The sequence below is a fragment of the Podarcis gaigeae genome (genome assembly GCF_964106915.1).
Source record: "Podarcis gaigeae genome assembly, chromosome: 8".
NCBI lineage: Eukaryota > Metazoa > Chordata > Lepidosauria > Squamata > Lacertidae > Podarcis > Podarcis gaigeae.
This window is the reverse complement of record NC_139684.1, coordinates 26,507,736-26,529,966: the sequence shown is the minus strand read 5'-3', so window position 1 is coordinate 26,529,966 and position 22,231 is coordinate 26,507,736. Positions and strand designations below refer to the sequence as shown.

Genomic DNA, 22,231 nt, shown 5'->3' with positions numbered 1-22,231 from the left:
GCCCTGAAAGGTGTCTGGGTTTCCTGCCTCCTTTCCAGATGCTGCTGTAGCTGGAGTTGGTCAGTACTTTTAAAAACTCAAACTGATTAGGCGCTTTTGCTCTGTTTTCAGCTCTTGGCAAACTCTTGGTTACCAGGAGCTCCTAATTATGAACATACCAACAAGAAGGACCAACAGCTAGCTCGCTCTCTCTCTCTCTCTCTCTCTCTCTCTCTCTCTCTCTCTCTCTCACACACACACACACACACACACACACACTGTAGTAGCAGAACCTCATTTAAACATGACTTGAATATACCCCCTCCCCCTTTCCTTTAGGAGTCATGCATAAAAGCAGTTGTTATGCATTTGAAATGGAACCTTTTAAAACACATTTTTCTTCTTTTAGGTTGCTGCTAACATGACAGCATTAAAAGCTTGCTTGTAAAATAAAGCGGATTGTCTCTGTAAGCCCCCTCCATCCTACTTCAAATAATTGTGTGGGAAGACAAACGAAATAAGTAATGGAGGACATAGCAGTACACCAGATTTTTCACCTAGTGCTCTCTGGAAGTTTGCTGAAGAGATTTCATAAATGGCAAAATGTAATAAGATGCTTGGAGAGAGCTGACACTCCTCTTTCAGAGGGGCATATTGTAGGTCCCTTGCAGGGCAAAGTTGGCACTCTTGTTGGGATCAGCCTATGGAAGTGAATCCTGCTAAAATTATTGCTGTTACTATTATATACAAATTAATTTATTTGATTTATATTTCACCTTTCCTCTAAGGAGCTCAAGGTGGTATGCATGATTCCCCCCCCCCCATTTGATCCTCACAACAACCCTGTGAAGTAGGTTAGGCTGAGAGATGGGTGAATGGCTCAGGGTCTTCCAGTGAGTTTTGTGGCCAAGCGGGAATTTGAACCTTGGTCTCCCAGGTCCACTACGCCACTGTGGCTATGATTGTAGTACATGAGCAAAAACTCCATGCTCTAGTTCATTTCAGTGATACCTGGCCTTGGCAACATATGGCTGATGAAGCCAAATGGATTCCTTCAATATGGCAGCTTGTTTGGAAATTCATTGCTCCTTCTCCATCTCCTTCCCCACCCACCACGCAAAAACTGGCATGTTTGACATTTCCATATCTGGGGTAGCACCAGCCAGCATATTTAGTGATCGGGAATGATGGGAGTTGTAGTCCAATAATATCTGTAGGGTACCACATTGGCTTCCCTTACTCCATACCATAATAATGTTTACAGTAGTTGAACTCTCTGCTGAACCTCATATTATCTCCAGGAAACTGGGGTTGAATGGCTCTTGGATCCCTCTGTTTGTACAGTAACTTGGACGATTACATTTTTATCCCCTCCTTCCTTCAAGGAGCTTGGGGTGGGCCTTCTGTCCCTCTCTCCATTTTATCATGTGCTCAACTCTGCTGATTTACTTTCCAAAGGAGTAGCTGTGTTAGTCTTTTGCAGGAAAACATCAAAGTGTATTCTGCCACCTTAAAGACTAACAAATTTTATGATGTCATAAGTTTTTTTTTGTGGACTAAAGCTTGTGGTGTAATAAAATGTGTTGGTCTTTTAAGTGCCAGAGGACCTTAACGTTGTTGTTTTCCTGTGAGGTGGGTTAGGCTGAGAGGCAGTGACTGGCCCAAGGTCACACAGTGATCTGAGTGGGGATTTGAACCTAAGTCTTCACAGTTGCAATCAATATTTTATCCACCACACCAGGGTCTTCTTAGGTGGTGGTGATGTTTAACCAGAACTGCAAGATCTACCAACCAGATCCAGCTTGTAAATACATAACCAATTAAGGAACAGGCTGCCTCTATTTGCATTCTTTGCCAAGACATTTGTTTCTTGAACCAGAGAAATGAAGTGAGCTCAGAGTTCTTTCACCCAAAAATGCATTCCTGATTACTCCCAAGTTTTCAGAATTCTCAGTTAAGGAGGAAAAGTTCTATTTTTTCATTGCTGTGGTTCGTGCATAGGGAACTTGTTTATGACTCTTCAAATGTTACAGAACGACAACTCCCATCATCCCTGGCCATAGGCCATACTTGATGGGACTGATGGAAGTTGTGGTTCTGCAACATCTGGAGATCCAACGGTTCACCACACCTGCTATAGTTGAAAGCTGTTGATAACCTACGTCAGCTCACCCAGAAATCTTCTGGTAGATCTTGGTCTGCCTTCTCTCCCCACCTCAAGCCTGTACTGCAGCATAGTGGATCTCTACTGAGAACACTGTGCGCAGTCTATAATGCTACATAAATTAATAGTTTAAACAAAGGAAGCATAGGGTATTAATCTCCATAGAAATCTTTTTTTGCTTTCTCTGTCATAGCTAAGAAAACACCAAGAACAGAGACTGAATTGTGTGTGAGTCTTGAAAGGCTGCTCTTACTATTTCATGTCTTGCCCATACTTGGCATCAGCTTCGATGCCAGGTTTTAATGGAGGCCATAAATTTAAAGCCAAGACCCTCATTTTCTTTCCTTGAGCTGGAAAATCTTCAGGTTGGCCCCAAAGTTCTAGAAGTGTGTCCTTCGCTCTTCATAGCACTGGTGACCCAAGTGGTTGCAACTGGGTGGTGGCCATTATTGTCCAGTTTTCTTCTAGCTTGACCCTTGCCTCAGTGGACACCTTCTTTGGTCAGAAGCTTTGCCCTGGGGCCACCTGTTAAAGGTTGTTTTGGGAACCTTAGACTCTCTACCAATGCCTTGTTATGCTTCTACCCATGTCCCTCCATCCTTTCCTACCAGCTTTGAATCTTTGCTGCAACCAGCATATGGTTAAGGTTCTGCTCTTGGTTTGGAAGCTGATCAGTTCTCACTGTGTTTGGAAATCCTAATTAGCTGGTCTCACACGGGAGATTGGGGCGAAATTGGGAGGAGAGCTTGGGAATTCTTGCCTTGCATTGTGTGCAATAACTGCACCATCATTCTTGCTTGCACCAAAAGGGAACTGGTTAGCCACAATAGCTCTAGGGTTTAAAATGCCACATGAACAAGATTCATTCAGCTAATAAGCTTTGAGCCTTCGCCTTGGGTATCAATATTAAGGGGGTGGGGGAAACTATTTTCTTCACTAATGCAGTATTAAAATGGGTGGGAGCATAAATGAAGAACTCTTTCCCTCCTAGCCAGTTTTGAAAAAGCCATTACGAGGTAACAAATGGCCGTTGTAGGTTGCTGTTCATACATGCCTCTGCATAGTCATAAGGTCTGCCTGCATCAGCACCATGTTGTCTTGGCACATCTTAATCCCAGTGTTTTTCAGGAAGGGGCTTCACATTCTGCATCCATTTCCAGCTCCTGTCACAGACAAGCTTTTTACTTCTGTGGCTCCTTTGTAAAGTAAGTGTCTTCGCATATTCTTATGCTGTGAACTGCCCTGAGATCTTTAGGTGAAGGGTGGTATACAAATTCAATTAATAATAATAATAATAATAATAATAATAATAATAATAATAATAGCAGCTCCACATGGCATTATATCATTACATTATATAAGCCTGCAACCTGTGCAGGGATTACGTTCCGGGAACCACACCTAGAGCCAGAATCGTCAAAACACATTGGGGACAATGGTGGGTCGGATCGTTGACGTATTTTTTTCCTGGGCACCTGCCCCCCTTACTTTTTTTTTTTGGTCAAGCGCATTAAACTCAATGCGCAAAAGTTAAATGTGCCATAAGTTGCGAGCTTACTGCATATATATTTAATGGGGTGTGAATGTTTTTGCCTTACAACATTTTTATATACTGCCTTTCCCCAGGCAGTTTATAATTTATAATAAAGGACTTGCAATTTCAGAAGAGCCATGATACGAAAAGAAAGGGTATTGAGACAGAAGGAAGAAAATAAGCATGTTCAGGTGCCAATTCTTTCACATGCTTGGTTCCAGAAGGATTGGGTTCAATGTTCATGCCTGGAGGCAGTTCTGGGAGTGGAGAACCCCAAATCACAGTTGGTCCCAGGAAGCTAGGCTAGATGGGCCTTCAGGGTCTGTCTTCTTCCTCTGGTGCAGCCAGTTGGAATGAACACAGATGAAATCCGTAGGTTGGTCTATTTGGGGCTTCATGTGGTACAACATTTTGTTTCCCGAAGAAGTCTTCTTCAGACAGGGGAAGGCAGCATGAGTGGCACCATGTTGAGTATGGTGCTCTGTTTTCAGGACCCAGGCTGTGGATGCATAGCCGCCCCCCCCCCCCATGCCAGTGGATATGAGCCATGCTGAATGCAAGATGGTTGCACTTGTGGGACACAAGGCCACTGCTATTTTGGATGCTCAGCATGTGTAAATCTAGGTGCTTTACCGCACACACAAGTTGCATCAGAATGGGGAAGAGTGTGCTTTTACAATGTAGTTAGCTCATTCCTCAGGGGCTCTATGAAGTGAGGAATTTGGGTAGTGTCATATATAAATAGACCTTTTTTTAAAGCACTGTTCCTCTGTATTTTAAATATTCTGTTGATGGGTGAGAGATTCCCGTCCACTAAATACGGTACAGTAGCAGCTTCTCAAGCACTGCAAAAATCAAGACAGCACCCAACCTTTTAGCCATCTTAGTCACCTTGGATCACTTGCTGAGCAAAGCTTATTGCAGTTCTTGCGGGAAGGTATTGGGAGAAACCCCAAGAATACAGCTCGCTTGTGTACATTTTTCAGATGAATGCTCCTAAGTTCCTTGTGTGCTGGGAAATGCTAAGTAACTTCTTCCTTTCGGTTGCATTTAATATTCTGTCCCTCATGAAATTCCATGCAGGGTCATTGTGGGTAGGGGTCACCGTTACAGCCTTCACCCTGGGCACGGGTCTCTTGAGTGCATTGCCTTTACAGCTGGTGAATGAGAACCATTCAATTATACAGCAGGGAGTAGAGTACTACACTTGAAAACAACATCAGAGACTGCATTTAGTGGAGAAATTGCCCTGTTTGAAAGCTCGTGTTTCCAATGAGCTGGCGTTCATACACACAATGCACATATCAGCAGACCTCAGATTCATATGCACACGTTTTAGGCAACCCTATAGAGATTCTGAATGGAAGGTAGAGCTTTTCTTTCCTATCCTCAGGGCCTAGAGGCAGGCTTCAGTTTAGGACAGATACAGCACAAGCTGAAGTTTGCAGAATCAGCCCCCATCATGCGTACTACCTGGGGACTGTGGCCTCAGTGACAGGTGAAATGATGCAGCTTTGGGGCAAAATAGGTGCCTCTGTTGGGGGTAAACAACTGGGCATCTTCCCCTACTTGGTTGCCCAATGGTTTGTTGCATTGGCTGCACTTTCATTGAGATCCTCTAGATGAGCCTCGCTGGACGTGGGTGGCGCTGTGGGTTAAACCACAGAGCCTAGGGCTTGCCGATCAGAAGGTTGGCAGTTCAAATCCCCACAACGGGGTGAGCTCCCGTTGCTCAGTCCTAGCTCCTGCCCACCTAGCAGTTAAGCACGTCAAAGTGCAAGTAGATAAATAGGTACCGCTCCGGCGGGAAGGTAAACGGCGTTTCCGTGCACTGCTCTGGTTTGCCAGAAGCGACTTAGTCATGCTGGCCACATGACCCAGAAGCTGTACGCCAGCTCCCTCGGCCAATAAAGTGAGATGAGCGCCGCAACCCCAGAGTCGGTCACGACTGGACCTAATGGTCAGGGGTCCCTTTACCATGGATGGGAAAAATGTTAGGGAGCAGCAGGAATAACATCATGGCCTCACCTGTGTGAAGCTGCTTTATAAGGAAGGAGCCTGCTAACAGTTCCTTTTTCACCATCTCTTCCTGTGCGGAGATGGTGATGAAACTCTAATCTGCCCAGAGTGAGCTGTTCTGCAGAGCAAACAGCACCGAAAGGAGGTGCCTTCCTCTTTTCTCACTACTACTGCTTCTGAATTCACTGTTTTTGTTTCACAGGGCCTTTTGATATATCCATATAAGCAAAAATCCAATAAACAATTTCAAAAAGCTTGCTCGTTAGGCTGATTTCCTCATTCTTTCACAATTCTAATTATCTGATGTGGAGGAAGTAACATAATACACCGAAAATCAAATAAGGAATTAAAATGGCAATAGCTTTATTGCTGGAGGTTTTCCCCCCCTCTTAAAAAAAAAATCCTAATGAAGGTTTAACTATTATGGGTGGTGGGAAGTAGGGGAGAACTTGTACCCACATTAGAAAGGCAGTTTGAGAATCTAGTTTCACACTTGAGTCATACTTGTCATTTGTAACAGGAGGCTGACAAGATGATGGCTCATTTTACCGAGGCTGGATGTGTTTTGTGTGTTGGCAAAGCCATATAATTTCTCTCTTCTCTGGCATAGGCTTCTTCCTGGGAATTACCTTGGGGAAAGGAGACGAACACCAGAAGAGCCCTGCAGCTGAATCAGGCCAAAGGGGGCCCATCTACTCCAGCATCCAGTTCTCACAGTGGCCATCCAGATGCCCAAATAGGAAGCCCCAAAAGCAGGACTCTTCCCTTTTGTAATTCCCAGCAATTAGATACCACCTCTTTCTCTGGAGATTATGGACAGCTTTATCCTCAGTGGATTGGTCTCATCTTTTCATAGAATTGAAGAGATGGAAGGGACTACAAGGGTCTTTTAGTCCAACCCCCTGCAATGCAGGAATCTTTTGCCCAACGTGGGGCTTGAACCTATGACCCTGAGACAAATCCGTCCAAGTTGGTGGTCCTCAACTACTGCTGGTCAAAGCAAATTCCAGAATTTAACTGGGTGAAGAGGTTTCTTTTGTCTGTCCAGCAACCCGCTTCATTGGTTGACTCCAGGTTCTAGTATTCTGAGAGTGAGAAAATAATAATAATAATAATAATAATAATAATAATAATAATAATAATAATAATTTATACCCTGCCCATCTGGCTGGCTGGGTTTCCCCAGCCACTCTGGGCGGCTTCCCAAAAATATATATTAAAATACTGTAATACATCAAACATTAAAAGCTTCCCTAAACAGGGCTGCCTTCAGATGTCTTCTAAAAGTCTGGTAGTTGTTGTTCTCTTTGACATCTGGTGGGAGGGCATTCCACAGGGAGGGTGCCGCTACTGAGAAGGCCCTCTGCCTGGTTCCCTGTAACTTGGCTTCTCGCAGTGAGGGAACCGCCAGAAGGCCCTTGGTGCTGGACCTCAGTGTCCGGGTAGAACAATGGGGGTGGAGATGCTCCTTCAGATATACTGGACCGAGGCCAGAAAATTCTGTATCCACTTTCTCCAAGCATGCATAATCTTATATACCTGCATCTTATCCAAAGGTTAAAAGCTGCTTTGAATTATGCCCTGAAATAGGTAGCCCACTTTAAAACTGATGCATTGTGTTTTGAATGACCAGTCCCACACAGAAATCTAGCTTTTGAGGTGATTGTAGCTTGTCTGTAGTCTTTTGAAAGTCAGCCCCATGTATAACAGAAAGCTGTTGCCTCAGTCTGGATGTTACCAGGGCATGGATGACTGTGGCAAGGTTATCTCCATCTGTGATTTGCTACAGTGGAACCTGGTCCTGAAAAGTATTTTGTAGAACCAAATGCTTTGTACTTCTAGGATCCCAACTTCCATCCTCTGGAAATGCAGACAGAAAGATCTGAGATGGCAGATTTAACCTTGGAGAGCTGCTGCTTCTAGTTAGAGTAGACAGTGCTGGGTTTGCTTGATCTTAGTGGTTCTAACTCTGTGTCATCGGCAGCATCACAGAGTCACACATAAGTACTGAAGGAAATTAGTTCTGTAAATTATCCCGTATTGATGAGAACTAGAAACTTCAGTGAACTGAGGAAGGAATAAATTGCTTCAAACTTGTTCTCTTCCTACAGAAGCGCTGGCTCTTAAAAGTCATTAATTGATGCGTGTGACTGCCTTTGAAGATGAAAACTTGCTATATAAATGCTAAGTATTATTATTATAATACGTTGCGCAAATCAATTGATGCTCCTGCGTTTCTGGAACTCTACTATGTCAAGGCACAGATAAATTACTGCCCAATCTAAAGCACGATCAATAATTTAGACCTGAGATTTATTCAGCTTCAATTTAAAAATGATCTGAAAACCCGAGGATAAAGTATGGATCACATCTATTGAACTTCTTCAGTTCTGTGCTTCTGCTGTGAAACACTATGAGGGTATAAATAATTGCATTGCTATTATTCACAAACAGTTTTAATATTTAATAATTTGATAATTATAAGCTTTTAAAACATCCATTAAATTCCTGAGCCTTTGCTGTAGAATTGGGTGGTACACTCCGTTTTGTAAATAAAAATGAAAAAGAACAGGGCCCCATACAGAACATGGAGTTGCGCCAAAGATAAAACAATCCTTTATAAATTTAGGCAGGGGTAAGTCCCATGAGTTCAACCTTCATCCCACGTATACTGGATATAGGATTTCAGTATACAATGGTTCCAAGGATCTGTGAGCATGTAATACACCCTCTCTGGTCTCTCCTTCCCTGCACAAATATCCCTCACTGCCTTAGCCATGGCTATAATATGCTTCAATGCAACCTTAAGCTCCATGGTTAACATTAAGTAGGTAACTAATAGCCAGGATTTTGCAACCAGTGTTAGACTCACAGACCCAGTTCAACTGACACACTAAACCATACCATGGCACAGTTTGAACACATGGGTTCCCAGGGAGGAAATGGTGGACACTTGCTCCTCTGGTGCTGCTGCGCTACTATGAAGTAAACCCATGGTTTGGCTTAGTGTGTTGACTGAATGCAGGCTGGTGCTTTGGCGTTCCTCCAGAAAAACCATGAACTGTAACCATGGTTTTTCAGCTTGTGATTTCAGTAGAGGGAACAAACCACAAGCCTGGGTTTGGCAACTTACTGAACTTAACCGTAGACTAACTCACACAGCAGCAACAGGATTAGGAAGAGCAAAGTGAGAGTAATTTCTCTGGCAGCCTGCATGTTTGTGTGTGTGTGGTTTAGTGTTACATAAAACCTGTGCCATAGTTTGAACTGCTGGTTTATCAAACCATGGTTTGGCATTAATGTCAGCCTTTGTTATTGTGTGTGCCAATCTAAAGGGGGAAGGGCATTACATCACTGCCTATTCTTGATCCCTTAATCATGGTGCATCATTGTCTCAACAAACATATGATTGTACAATATATATTTGATTTATGGTGCAGAATAATAAGCTATTATAACAATTTTACCTATAGAACTCCCTGTGAATAAAAGGGTTGACATCCAAAATTGGTATACCATATATTAAGAGTCTGACTATGGTGTGAAAATGTTTGACTAGGAAATCTAGGGCAAGAACTGCCTTTATAGGGAGACTATTAGTCTTGGCAGGAAAGGCAGCTTTGGAAGGAGTTCTTTGAGAGATATTATAATTAAAAGCTTTGTTTAAATGCAGGGTCCCCCCCCCACCTTCTGAGGAGTTTAAAGAAATCCCCTCCCTTCCTAAATTGATTACCTCTCAACATCAGAACTCTTTGGCATTAAATACAAACTAAGCAGCTGCCTTGCTGATTTGACTGTTCCTTTCTGTAAAAATGCAAAGTAGGTTTTTAATCTTCTGATTTAGATGTTTTAATAGAAAGGAAATGTTTAACTTGCTTTTGGTTGCAGCTGAACCTGAGTTTAATCCACAAGAAAATTATTAGAGGAAGAGAGAGAGAGAAAGAATGAAACTGAATAGAAATATGTTATTTGCTGGACTAGCTGTTTTAAGTCTCTTGGAATATAATAAATTCCAAGCAGGGTTACTGTTTTTAATAGAAATGACAGCTTGCATTTACACACTTCTTATAATTTTAACTGATGGCTTATATATGGCAATTTAGTAGTATATTTGTGAACTGGGGCAAAATCACTTGAGTGACGGACTGGATTTCTTGGCCCGTTCAGCTTGCCCAGTATCTCCTTAAAAGAGTTGATCCTCTTGGAGTTTTCAAACTTCCTGTGCTCAGTTGGTCCTTCCTATCCTTTTTCCTTTGTGAATCTACCATGGACACTCCGTGTGAGACCTGGAGTTTCCGAAGTGTATTTATCCAAAGTGCACCTTCAGCAGGTGCTGGTTTCTGACCAGGCCTGTTAGAACACCCTCCAGAACAGCCTCTGCTAGTTTGGTGTTGTCAAATGGGGCTGTTGTAATCCAAAACATATTGGGAAGGCACCAGAGTTACAAAGGCTACTCTAGAATTTGCCTGACACTCATCCTTTGGCTATCCACTATAAGAAATATTGCGATGCGGGTGGTGCTGTGGGTTAAACCACAGAGCCTAGGACTTGCCAATCAGAAGGTTGGCGGTTCGAATCCCCGCGATGGGGGGAGCTCCCGTTGCTCGGTCCCTGCTCCTGCCAACCTAGCAGTTCGAAAGCACGTCAAAGTGCAAGTACCACTCCGGCGGGAAGATAAACGGCGTTTTCGTGCGCTGCTCTGGTTCGCCAGAAGCGGCTTAGTCATGCTGGCCACATGACCCGGAAGCTGTACGCCAACTCCCTTGGCCAATAAAGCACGGTGAGCGCCGCAACCCCAGAGTTGGCCACGACTGGACCTAATGGTCAGGGGACCCTTTGCCTATAAGAAATATTTGGTAACAATGGACAAAATGCTGGGCTTCCTGGGAAGCCTAATGCCATCATTATAATCTGCAGAGTTCAGATTTTTAAAGTCTGTAACCCACTTTTATCCTTAAGCCAGGAATGGGGAGCCTGCGTCCCTCCAGATGTGATTGGACTCCCACTCCCATCACCCCTGACCCTTTGACATGTTGGCTGGGGCTGACTGGAGTTTGTAGCCGTGGTGTCAGGTACTGGCAGGACGCTGATGAGTGATGACTGGATGCCGATGTCTCGGTGCCAGGAGAAGTGGGGCTTGAGGCTGACTTGGAAGAAGAGATCAGTGATCTGGGGTAGCCTGTAGCAGCCAGGAGATGAGAGTCAGAGGCAGAGAGTCAGAGAAGCTGCAGGATTGGAGAGTGAAGAACAGGTACAGAAGGAGAGAACGAGAGAGAGAGAGATCAGGCTGGCATAGAGTCAAGGGCTTTCACCTCTCCACCTCTCCTGCTCCACTGTCTCCCAGGAACAGGTGAGGATTGGAGCTGCAGGAGTAGAAACAGGTTGCATGCAGGCACAGCTTGGGTTGGGGAGGTATATAGGCCGAAGTCAGGGGCAGGGCCTCTGTTGCAACAACTTCCTCATTGGGTGCACACCTAGGAGTAGCCGGTGGGCATGCCTTTTCCTAAGTTGTAAGAGTACAGTACTTTTGACAATGAACAGTCAACTGTTTGCTCTGGCAGCGCCGTGACACATGGTGGCTGAAGGTGATGGCTCCCCACCTCTGCCTTAACTTGCCACAGGGAACCCACTTTTAAAAAGCAAATGTTCATCTTTCCCCTCTCTTCCAAGGAACAGGGCTGGGTGTGTGTGTGTGTGTGTGGACTTTTTAGCCCTGAAGGATGTGTTTGCTTCCCGGAAGTCACATTGCAATGGTGGATGGGGCCAGAGAGAAAAGTGGGCAGAGTAGCGAGCGATTGCACATTTTATTTTTGTACAGGGGGCCAATTTCTAGGTACGCTCACACTTTCCTCTCTGTCCTCCATTTAGAAACAGAGATGCTTTAATCCCTTTTAATTATTTTAAAATGTTTTTTTAGATATTATTTTAATATTTCTAGTAAACTGCTTAAGAGGTTCTGCTACCATCAAATAGGATATTACTTTTGCAAAGTAAATAAAGATCATGACAAGCAAGAAGGGTTTTTAGAGTTCAAGGACATACCTCACCCAGGTGAAACTGCTCAAGGTGGGCTCAAAGTATAGGTGTGGCTTGAGAAAGTCCTGAGGGCCAGAGAGAGAGAGAGAGAGCAGTAAATGACTTCATTTAGCCCTTTGTTTCCTCATCTCTCCCTTGGCGATGGAGCCATGGACATGATCCAGTTGAGTTGGATCAATGTGAAACGGCAATGCATTAAATCATGCCTGTAGGTCTCTTTCCCTTCCTTCTGTCTCTCCCATCTGTTGCCCATCCCATGGATTATCATGTTCTCCCGAGGGCCATGGTTCCTAATGCAGAGTGGCCCTTCCTGGCATCTATCTGGAATGTGGAGATGAAATGCCAAACCACCTTCACCTCCAGTCTGAGTGGTGATCTGCTCACGGACACTCTTACAGGCTTAAGTGTACAGATTTAGAATTCTTTGATGTTACCGTCTCTCCCCCCCTATAATACACACTGCATTGACTCCAGCTGGTTGAACTTCATTCCTGTTGAAACGAATGGCATGCCGAGCTAGTCCCATTGATTTCAACGAGACCTAAGTTCAAGTAATAACTCAGTCTGGATCCAGCTCACAGGCTAGGGATCCTTCACATGGAACCCCAGAAGCTTATTATGCTGCTGATACAAAAATCTTAAAATAAGGGAGAACAAGACGGCGGGTGAAAATCCTCCTCCTCCTCCTCCTCCTCCTCCTTGCCAAACTAAAGGGAAAGAAAACATGTAATCAGGACAGTCATCTGATGGATGAAATCTTAGCTGGCTGCTTATATGATGATTAAGTGATTTGGAATCTGCATGCATTTTGCTTTTGAATGAAACAAGAATTCTGGGAGAAGGAGGGCAAAAAAACAACTTACTTTGTGTTTAGGGGGTCTATTTGTCTGCCTCCACAGGTACCATCTTAGAAGGGTCATTTATGTAGAGAAAAGGGATTGGCTCTTCTAAGTTAGCACACACTATTTGCCTTTTCATTGTTGATTTTTTAAAAATCCAGTTAATCAGCAACACCTTTTCTAGCCAATGAATGAACACAGAACTGCAGCCCTATGGTAAACGACATCTCCTCTTCATTCAGCTTGGTTTGGGGGGGGAGTCTGCAGCTGGGAAGGAACGCGGGTGGCACTGTGGGTTAAACCACAGAGCCTAGGGCTTGCCGATCAGAAGGTCGGCGGTTTGAATCCCCACGAAGGGGTGAGCTCCCGTTGCTCGGTCCCTGCTCCTGCCCACCTAGCAGTTCGAAAGCACATCAAAGTGCAAGTAGATAAAGGGGTACCGCTCTGGCGGGAAGGTAAACAGCGTTTCTGTGCGCTGCTCTGGTTCGCCAGAAGCAACTTAGTCATGCTGGCCACATGACCCGGAAGCTGTACGCCGGCTTCCTCGCCCAATAAAGCGAGATGAGCGCCGCAACCCCAGAGTTGGTCACGACTGGACCCAATGGTCAGGGGTCCCTTTACCTTTACCTTTACCTTTACCTTTACTGCAGGTGGGAAGGAGGCTTCAGAGTCGTAGTAGCCATTAAAAACACCTTTCTGAACCTTTTCTCTGCTCGTGTTCACCATATGGATGAAGTCCTCAGGAATTCCCAGTGCATTTGAGGTACCACAATGGGATATAGGGAAGGAGGCAATCTTTTAGGTATGCCCAACCCAGACACATCAGCACCACATGGCCTTGTTAGCCTCCAGAAAATGGCACGTTTCGCCTGGCAGGTTTAGAGTTGCTCTGCAGAGAATACTTAAGGATTTCAATGATTTGTCATGCTCATAGGAGAATTCCAGATATTCCCTATATAGCAGCGGTTTTAGATTCATTACTGAAGGCAAAATCTCTCTTCAGCATTTATTGCGTTTGCTGTTGAAGTTGCAAAGTGCTCTGGCTCTGGATATTGCCTGGGAAAAAAAAGAAGTACTGCTGTTTTTCTCTTCTCTGCCAAAAGATGATTGATCAGGCACTCAAACCATCTTGGATTACTCCGATACTTTGCTGGACATGCATTAATTACATGCAGTTTCATGGCTGGATTGGGTGAATTGGCCGGCTGTAAAACTGAGCTCCACAGGCCTTCATGAGAAGCTCAAATGTTCAGAAAGTTTCTTCCAAAGCAGCTTCCCCAGCTTGGTGACTTCTAGATGCTTTGGACTACAACTCCCAACAGCCCCAGCAGGAAGGTTTGCGCAAGGAGGGAACAACACACTGGGTTTTAATTCAGACCACATAGAATGGCTGAGTCGTACCTCCCAGTGTTGGAGGTAGTTTGTCATAAATACCACTTGCTGGTGGTATTTATGGTGGAATTGCAAGAGTGGAGAGTGCTGTTGCACTCAGGTCCTGCTTGGGGGCTTTCCTGTGCAGCAGCTGGTTGACCACTGTGCAAAACAAGATGCTGGGCTAAAGGAGCCTTTTGGTCTGATCCAGCTCTTACTTATGTTTTGAATAGCCTTGCATTTTTCTCCAAGGAGCTCACGGTGGTTCACTTGGTTCTGTCCTCCTTTAATCCCCTCAGCAACCCTGTGAGGTAGGTTAGGCTGAGAGGCAGTGTGACTGGCCCAAGGTCACTCAGCCAAGGTTTCATGACTGAGTAGGGATTTGAACCCTGGTCTCCCATGTCTTAGTCCGGCACTCCAACCACCACACCACACTGGCTCTTCTTGGGTCTTGGAGGATCCCATAGGCAAATGGGAGCGGAGAGAACCATTCTGTCACTGCATCCTGGCTCGGCACATGTGAACAAATGTAGTCTGATCCAAAGGCAACCAGCTTGAGGCCTGGCAGTTGCAAACCTTATGCTTCTCTGGGCTGGCAATGGGGGAACCTTATTTGGCCAGAGTGCCACGTTCCCTTCTGGCGATGTTCAGAAGGCCTCCCGCCAGTGCTGGGTGGATGCGTGGGGCTGTAGGAAAAAAGTGGGTGGAGCAATGAATTTAAATTTTATATTTGCATGGTAGGCTGGTTTCTACACTGATACACCCACTCACACCCTTTGGTATCCTTCACCTAGAAAAGCAAGAGGCGTATTCACAGTTGAAGGACATATTCCAGCCAGGCAAAGGAGCTCAATCAGGTCCAGAGAGGGGAGTGTTCTGGGGGCCAAAGGAAGAGGTGGGGGGGGGGCACATTCAGCCCCATACCTGAAATTCCTCCACCACTGCACTAGTCAGTGCTGTCTATTCCGCCTTCTGCGCCACCCTTAAACCTCCCAGGACGCTTGCCTTGGCGTGACCTTGGCTGGAGTGGACATTCCCAGTCACACTGCCCACCTTTACTCTGGTGAGCACTGGGCTGCTGTGGGAAATGATAAGCAGCACTCAGACATCCTTCCTTGAGAGATTTCCGGGTTGAAGTTGACCCTCTGCAGCCTTGAGTTTGCAGCAATGTGAAGTTGCCCCCCCTCTCCCCTCCTGCTTCAGGTTGGCTTAACCCAAGTTTTCTGGATGCTGTTCTTTCCAAATCTGCCTCCCACCTCCCTGCTTAAATCCGCTCTTGTTATCTGAGCAGAGTGATTAGGTTCTTTACTCCCCTCCTGTGGATGTTGTCAAATAACATGCAGATCCCCCCCCCAACCTGCTGGGATTACCCTGCAGGCACATTTTAAATGACCCAACAAAGATTGCAGCTGGAAGTGACTTTTCTTTGCCCTTGTTTCCTTCCCCAGATGATTTAGGAAACTTTTTTTTTTTTGTATACATAAATACTTCTGGGAAACATTTTGCCTACGTTTATAGAAGTGCAAAAAATGGTTTGGAGTCTGTGGAAATCTATGGCTCCCCCTCTCAAATTTTTCTAGTGGTCCTTGAATTTGTTCAGCCGTTATTGGAAACTCTCAATGATACTTGACCCATTTAGGGTTTTATTCCCCACCCCAAGTATGCCTGTGTGTGTGTGTGTGTGTGTGTGTGTGTGTGTGTGTGCAAGACACCTTTCCAAGTGACATATCTATACATTGTAAAACTAAATGTTAGCAAGTAGTGATTCTCCAGTTGACATTGAGGTCAATGTTGTCAGAGGAGACTGGACTTCTAGCACTGTATAAATTGCTGAAATATCTGGAGATGCAAAGAGCGCTCATTTCCCTCTCTCACCTGAGTGTAGTAACCAGGGGTGTTGCTAGGTGCTTAAAAAGACTCTGGGTGCAGGCCCATGGCACACATTTGCATAACATTTGCATATGCTAAGATAGATGTAAATTTAGACTGACTTTTACAGGGGAAAAACAAATTGTGCCTCTTGCTGTCAGGGTTTACTGTAGTCTATGGGGACGCAGGTGGCGCTGTGGGTTAAAGCCTCAGCGCCTAGGACTTGCCGATCGAAAGGTCGGCGGTTCGAATCCCTGCGGCGGGGTGCGCTCCCGCTGCTCGGTCCCAGCGCCTGCCAACCTAGCAGTTCGAAAGCACCTCTGGGTGCAAGTAGATAAATAGGGACCGCTTACCAGCGGGAAGGTAAACGGCGTTTCCGTGTGCGGCTCTGGCTCGCCAGAGCAGCGATGTCACGCTGGCCACGTGACCCGGAAGTGTCTCCGGACAGCGCTGGCCCCTGGCCTCTTAAGTGAGATGGGCGCACAACCCCAGAGTCTGTCAAGACTGGCCCGTATGGGCAGGGGTACCTTTACCTTTACCTATGGGGTGAAAACAGAATTTCCCTCTGGACAAATTAAGTTGGTTGTTGATGGGGTCTCAATAGCCCTGGCTTTCTAGCAGATCTAGCTCCCTGTAAGCACTTTATTTTAAAAATGTGACCACAAATAAAGAAAAAAAATAGGGTGAGACTTGCAACCATGCATGTTGGCCAAGACCATGTCTCTGACCCTTTCACATGCACCTCATGCCTTAACCTGTAAAGGAAAAGAAGAGAAAGTCCTAACAACATTTTACTGCTTGAACATTCTCATAGACCTTACCTGTTCCTGGAAAATAATAAGAAACTTGACATATACTGAGTTTCAATATTTAATGTATTAATGTGCTGCAAATGTATGGTTGCAAATATAAGCATTTTTTAAAAAGCTTTTTAAGCTTTGAAAATGGGAGGGGCAGGAGATCTGGGTCCGAGTGCAAAAGATTCTGAACCAACCCCCTACTGATGCTTCTGGTGGCAACAACTTCTTCAGGGGATATATCGATGGGTCCATGGTTCTGTGTCACTTTACATTTGGAACTGTTGGTTGCAACATGCTACTTCAGCGCTTTGAAGGAGCAGAATTCAAACACCCCCTGCAACTTGCTACACAGTTGTTCCAACCTGTTCTTTGTTAAGCTTGTTGGTCTTGTGTAGGCCTGTCAAAGTATCTGGCCAGTCTGAGGTGGAGGGAGGTTCAAGGTGCTGGTCTCTCTTGAGGTCCACCTACCCACCCACCTGTCCCTTGACCCAAACACCCACTCTGCCTACATTTGTACTGTTTATTTACAAGGCTTGCAATCGTTTGCACTATTCATTTCCAAGTTATTTACTACTTGTTCACAATAATTTGTACTGTAGTTGGGATCTGTCTGTCTCGAGACAATGGAGTGTGCCTCCTGGGGTGAAGTCAAACCATTGTGTTAACATCACTGAAGTGACCTTCCCAGAGCGCAAGCCTGGGCGCAGTGTGTGTGTGTGGAAGTCCTGGGCTGCCCACACGACAAGAGCCCTGTCTCGGCCTCGCTGATGTCATCCAAAGGAAAGCAGAGCAATACATTTGACACCGGCTTGGCTGCAGGAATTGCCGGAAGGAGGCGTACAAGGTGCCACCCAGCCATCTTAGGGACTCCACTTCGGATTTGTGTAGGGTTTTCTCCTTGGTTTGTACTATTTATTTACTATTTGCATGCTCATTATTTGCTATTTATTTATTTGCAAAATAAAGAGTTTGTGCTCTTTATTTCCTATTTGTTTGCGCAAGCGAAGTCTCCTTGTTCATGGTGTGAGCTGGGACCAAGCAGGGATTTTGCTGCCCTCCCAACTCACAGCTGCTTGGTGGAAAGTGTGTCTGAATTGCAAATACAGTGGTACCTCTGGTTAAGTACTTAATTCGTTCCGGAGGTCTGTTCTTTACCTGAAACTGTTCTTAACCTGAAGCACCACTTTAGCTAATGGGGCCTACTGCTGCTGCCGCGCCGCCAGAGCACGATTTCTGTTCTCATCCTGACGCAAAGTTCCTAACCCGAGGTAATATTTCTGGGTTAGCGGAGTCTGTAACCTGAAGCATATGTAACCCGAAGTACCACTGTAACTGAATAGAGAGAAGGGGGGGGGGGGAGAGAGAGCAGTTTCTGCTATGCCCGAGCCCTTCCCACCTTGGGCCAGGGGCATTCCCTTCAGGGGTTCCCCAGTGTTTCCTTGGGCTTCTTCCATCCTGTTTTGTAAAAGCAGCCACCATCTCTGCTTCCTGCCTCTTTGCTGGAGGGGCTGGTTGTGAGGCAAACTCTGCAGTGGCTGCTGGGGCAAGGGGCTGGGGGGCTGGGGAGAAAGCCGAAATCAGCAGTTTTATTTTTAAACCAAAGCACCTGTCAAAGCCATGTGACAAATTGACTGGCCTTTCTCACTCCCCCCGCCCACCCTCGAGGCTTCAGTAATTGAATCATAAACTTGGTGAAGTTCGTAATGTCACTGTTTCAAATGAAGATTTTTTTTTTAAAAAAAGTTCATTTAAATCTCAAATGTGGGCTTCCCTTCCTTTTGTTTTCGTTTTGTGGGTGCTTAGCTATAATTGAGACCTTTTTCTGAGCCTGCCCACCCCCTCCGGCCTCCAAGGCTGAACACTGTTGGGCAAATAACTTATCCCTGAAGTCTGTTAAGAAAGAAAACAGAGAACTTTGCAATTTAAGCTTTGCACACCTATTTCCAAGTTAATTGTTTTCCAATCTGATGTATAGCAGCTACATTTTCTCTGCCTTTTGATTAATAGCTTTGCTAATTATGTGGCAAGGAGAGATGGCTGGATAGATTTTAGACTTCTCTTGATAACGTCCAAAGGGTTAGCCATGCTAGTGTCTTGCAGCAAAAAGATCAAAGGATCTTGTGGCACTTGAAATGACATGGGGATTTATGAAGGCATAAACTTTTGTGGGCAGCAGTCTCCTTCATCAGATGCATGGAGTGTTACCTGAATTGTGTGTGTGTGTGTGTGTGTGTGTGTGTGTGTGTACACCAGGAGGAATTGTAAAAAGTGAGGCCAGAGGAAGATTGACTGTCCAGGGTGCTCTGCCATGGACCTTTAAGTGGCCGTCTTAGGCTGAAGGAACCTCAGAGGGAGACTGTGGTGCCAATCGGCTGAATTAAAAGTCTATGTCAATAGATTCAATGTTAAAACTTGTAGGCTGAGCTGGGAGAAGGGTGTTTTAGCACATAGAACCATACAATTGTAGAGTTGGAAGGGACCCTGAGAGTCATCTAGTTCAACTCCCTGCAATGCAGGAATCTCAGCTAAAGCATCCATGACAGATGGCCATCCAACCTCTGCTTAAAAACCTCCAAGGAAGGAGAGCCCACAACGTCCCGAGGGAGATCATTCTACTGTCAAACAGCTCTTACTGTCAAAAAGTTATTCTTGATGTTTAGTTGGACTCTCCTTTCATGTAATTTGGAAGTCATTGGCTTGAGTCCTACTCTCCAGAGCAAGAGCAAACAAGCTTGTTCTCTCTTCCATGTGACAGCCCTTGAGATATTTAAAGATGGCTATCATATCCCCTCTCAGTCTCCTCTTTTCCAGGCTAGGCATACCCAGCTCCTTCAACTGCTCCCCATAAGGCTGGGTTTCCCTTCTTGTGGTTTCTAGCAACTGGTATTCAAGAAGCATTACTGCCTCTTTCTGTTACTGTTCAACATTTGCAGGTTGCATGTTAGTTTAGAGCAGGGGTCACCAACCTAAGGTCCATGGGCCAGAAGCGGCCCGTGGAGGTTGTTTGAGTGGCCCACGAGCTGCCCCCAAACTGAGATGCCCACCTGTGCGCTGCACTAAACCAGCGTGACGCGGGGACTCGCTTCTGCGGTGCTGGAAATTGCGTCTGCGCATGTGCAGAAGCCGGAAATCACATCTGCACAGACGCTGAAAATTGCAGCTGTGCACGTGGTCTCGTGCGTGATCCGGCCCACAGAGTGATCTCTTTGGGACGGATCCAGCCCAGGCAAGATAAACCTTGCTGACCCCTGGTTTAGAGAAAAGTTGAGAAAGAGGCAATATGATAGATGGACCAATGATCTGACTGCATATGAGACAACTTATTTGTTGCTAATAGTCATATGGAAACAGCGTAGGGAAAGAGAGGCAGGTGCAACCACCATTGTATGATGTCTATCCACACACATAAAGGGCAGCCAGAATGATCAAGGGGTTGAGATGACTTCCGTAGGAAGGAAGGGGGAACATTTGGGACTTTTTAGTTTAAAGAAAAGGTGAGTAAGAGATGATATGATGGAGCTTTATAAAACTTTGCATGAAAGTGGATAGAGGAAAGTTGTTCCCTTCTCATAGCACTAGACCTCATGGAAATTCAAGGAAGCTGAATGCTGGAAGATTCAGAACAGGTCAAAGAAAGTACTTCTTCCCCCATCTCATCGGGTCGCTCCAGCCACTCTGGGCAGCTTCCGACACATATAAAAACATAATAAAACATCTAACATCAAAAACTTCCTATACAGGACTTCAGATGTCTTCTAAAGCTTGCATAGTTAGTTATTTCCTTGACGTCTGCTGGGAGGTCGTTCCACAGTACAACACCACCAAGAAGACCCTCTGCTTGGTTCCCTGTAACCACACTTCTTGCAGTGAGGGAACCACTAGCAAGGTCCTTGAAGCTGGACCTCAGTGTCCAGGCTGATTGACTGGGGTGGAGACCAGTTCACAGAAGGCTATCAGTACTTTGCCTTCACGCTTGGAAGCAGTAATAGTTCTGATTACAAATTGCTGGAAACTGCACAAGGGGAGAGCGCTCTGCTGCTTGAATCTTGCTTGTGGGTTTCCAGTGGGCATCTGGGTGGCTGCAATAAGAACAGGACTCTTGGCTAGATGAGCTCCCTTTTGCCTGATGCAGCAGGGCTCGTATGTTCTTAGCGGCGGCAGTGATGTGTATCTGTGTGCGTGAGAGCGAGTGAGCGAGGGAACAAGCAGCTATTGCAGCAGTCAGAGTGCAACTCCTGTAATCTGAGAAACCAATTTTACTCTGGTATATGAAGTCCCAGAAGGTCAATCAAGCAGGTAACACACTTTCTAGGTATAAATGTGACATATCTGTCCTTGCGGTCCAGCCTGTTGCTAATTTGGGTGCGCAGTCCGCAGGAATGGTTAGGAAAGTCGGTGATTGGTGCGTGGGGAATTCTTTTATTTTCAGCTTGCTTTTCATTACTGCCATGTAACAGGTGAAATCCTGTGGGTTCTCTCTTTCTCTCCCTCCCTCCCACACACACACCTTAAATAAAATGACACGTAGCTGTAGGGTGCAGCTCAGAGAACAAAATAAAATGGTTCAATTTTAGACTTGTTCTACCCCACTGATACAGAAAATGAGGTTAGGCTGGAGTTACTGCAGGCGGTGAAATAACCTTGCCGGTAATCTTTGTCATATATACATTAAGAGGTTATGCATTTTTAATTGATATACTTTAAATGGAGGCAGGTAAAACAAGATGATTATTTAAAGAGAGAGAGAGAGAGAGAGAGAGAGGAGGAGGAGGGGAACATTTCATCATACATTAAGGGACACAGGGCGATTCTCTTTGGGGATTTCTTGCAGTTCATCAACTTGTGACATAAATATTCAGATGCCTCCAGCTTTTAATTTAACAAGCCCAAAGCAGCCTCCTGTGCTCTTTCCCTCATTAAAAGCAAGCAAACAAAAACAAACAAATAATGAACTGGCCACGGTTATAAAGCACAGGTGTTTTCCCTCTCTCTTTTTCAATGGATGTGAAAATGTCCACCAGGACCATATCAAGTTAAGGGTTCACATTAATCAGGACTCTTTGTGTTTGGTCGTTTAAAAAATAATTGCATGGAGGTAGCCTGAATATTTTGCCCAGGGAAAAAAACAACAACCTGAGCATATGCAGTTAACAAACAGAGAAGAGATTTGTGTCCAGGCTGATGAGTATGAGGGATAACTGAACATGCCACCAAGGAGGAAGCACAAGAGTTGCTTTTCTCTGGGGGGGGGGGGGTCTTGGGTGCTGCCTCCACCACTGGGGAGGTGTTTTCCCAGTCTTTCCCACGCACTCTTGATGGTCTCACATGGTGGGATTGAAGGAAGATAAACCAGCAAATATATTTTCGTATACTCTGATGATGATGATTCCAAGTAGAAAACTGAATAAACATGCAAGGCCGCCAAAAGCATATGCAACCAAAATAATGTTGGCATTTCAAAGGTTATTTATTCAATTTATGGCACCCCACCTTTTTTTTAATCCAAAGAGCTCAAGGTGGCACATATGGTTCTCTGCCTTCTCATTTAATCGACACAACAACCCTACGAGGTAGGTTAGGCTGAAAGAGCCAGTGCTTGGCCCAATGTCACCCAGTGAGC

General features: G+C 45.3%; 1 protein-coding gene across 6 annotated transcripts in view; it reads left to right on the top strand.

The window, feature by feature from the left end:
- LOC310850687 (calmodulin-binding transcription activator 1-like) overlaps nt 1-22,231 on the top strand; it is a 683,171-nt gene that overhangs the window by 43,484 nt on the left and 617,456 nt on the right. The gene's annotated exons all lie outside the window — the stretch shown is intronic.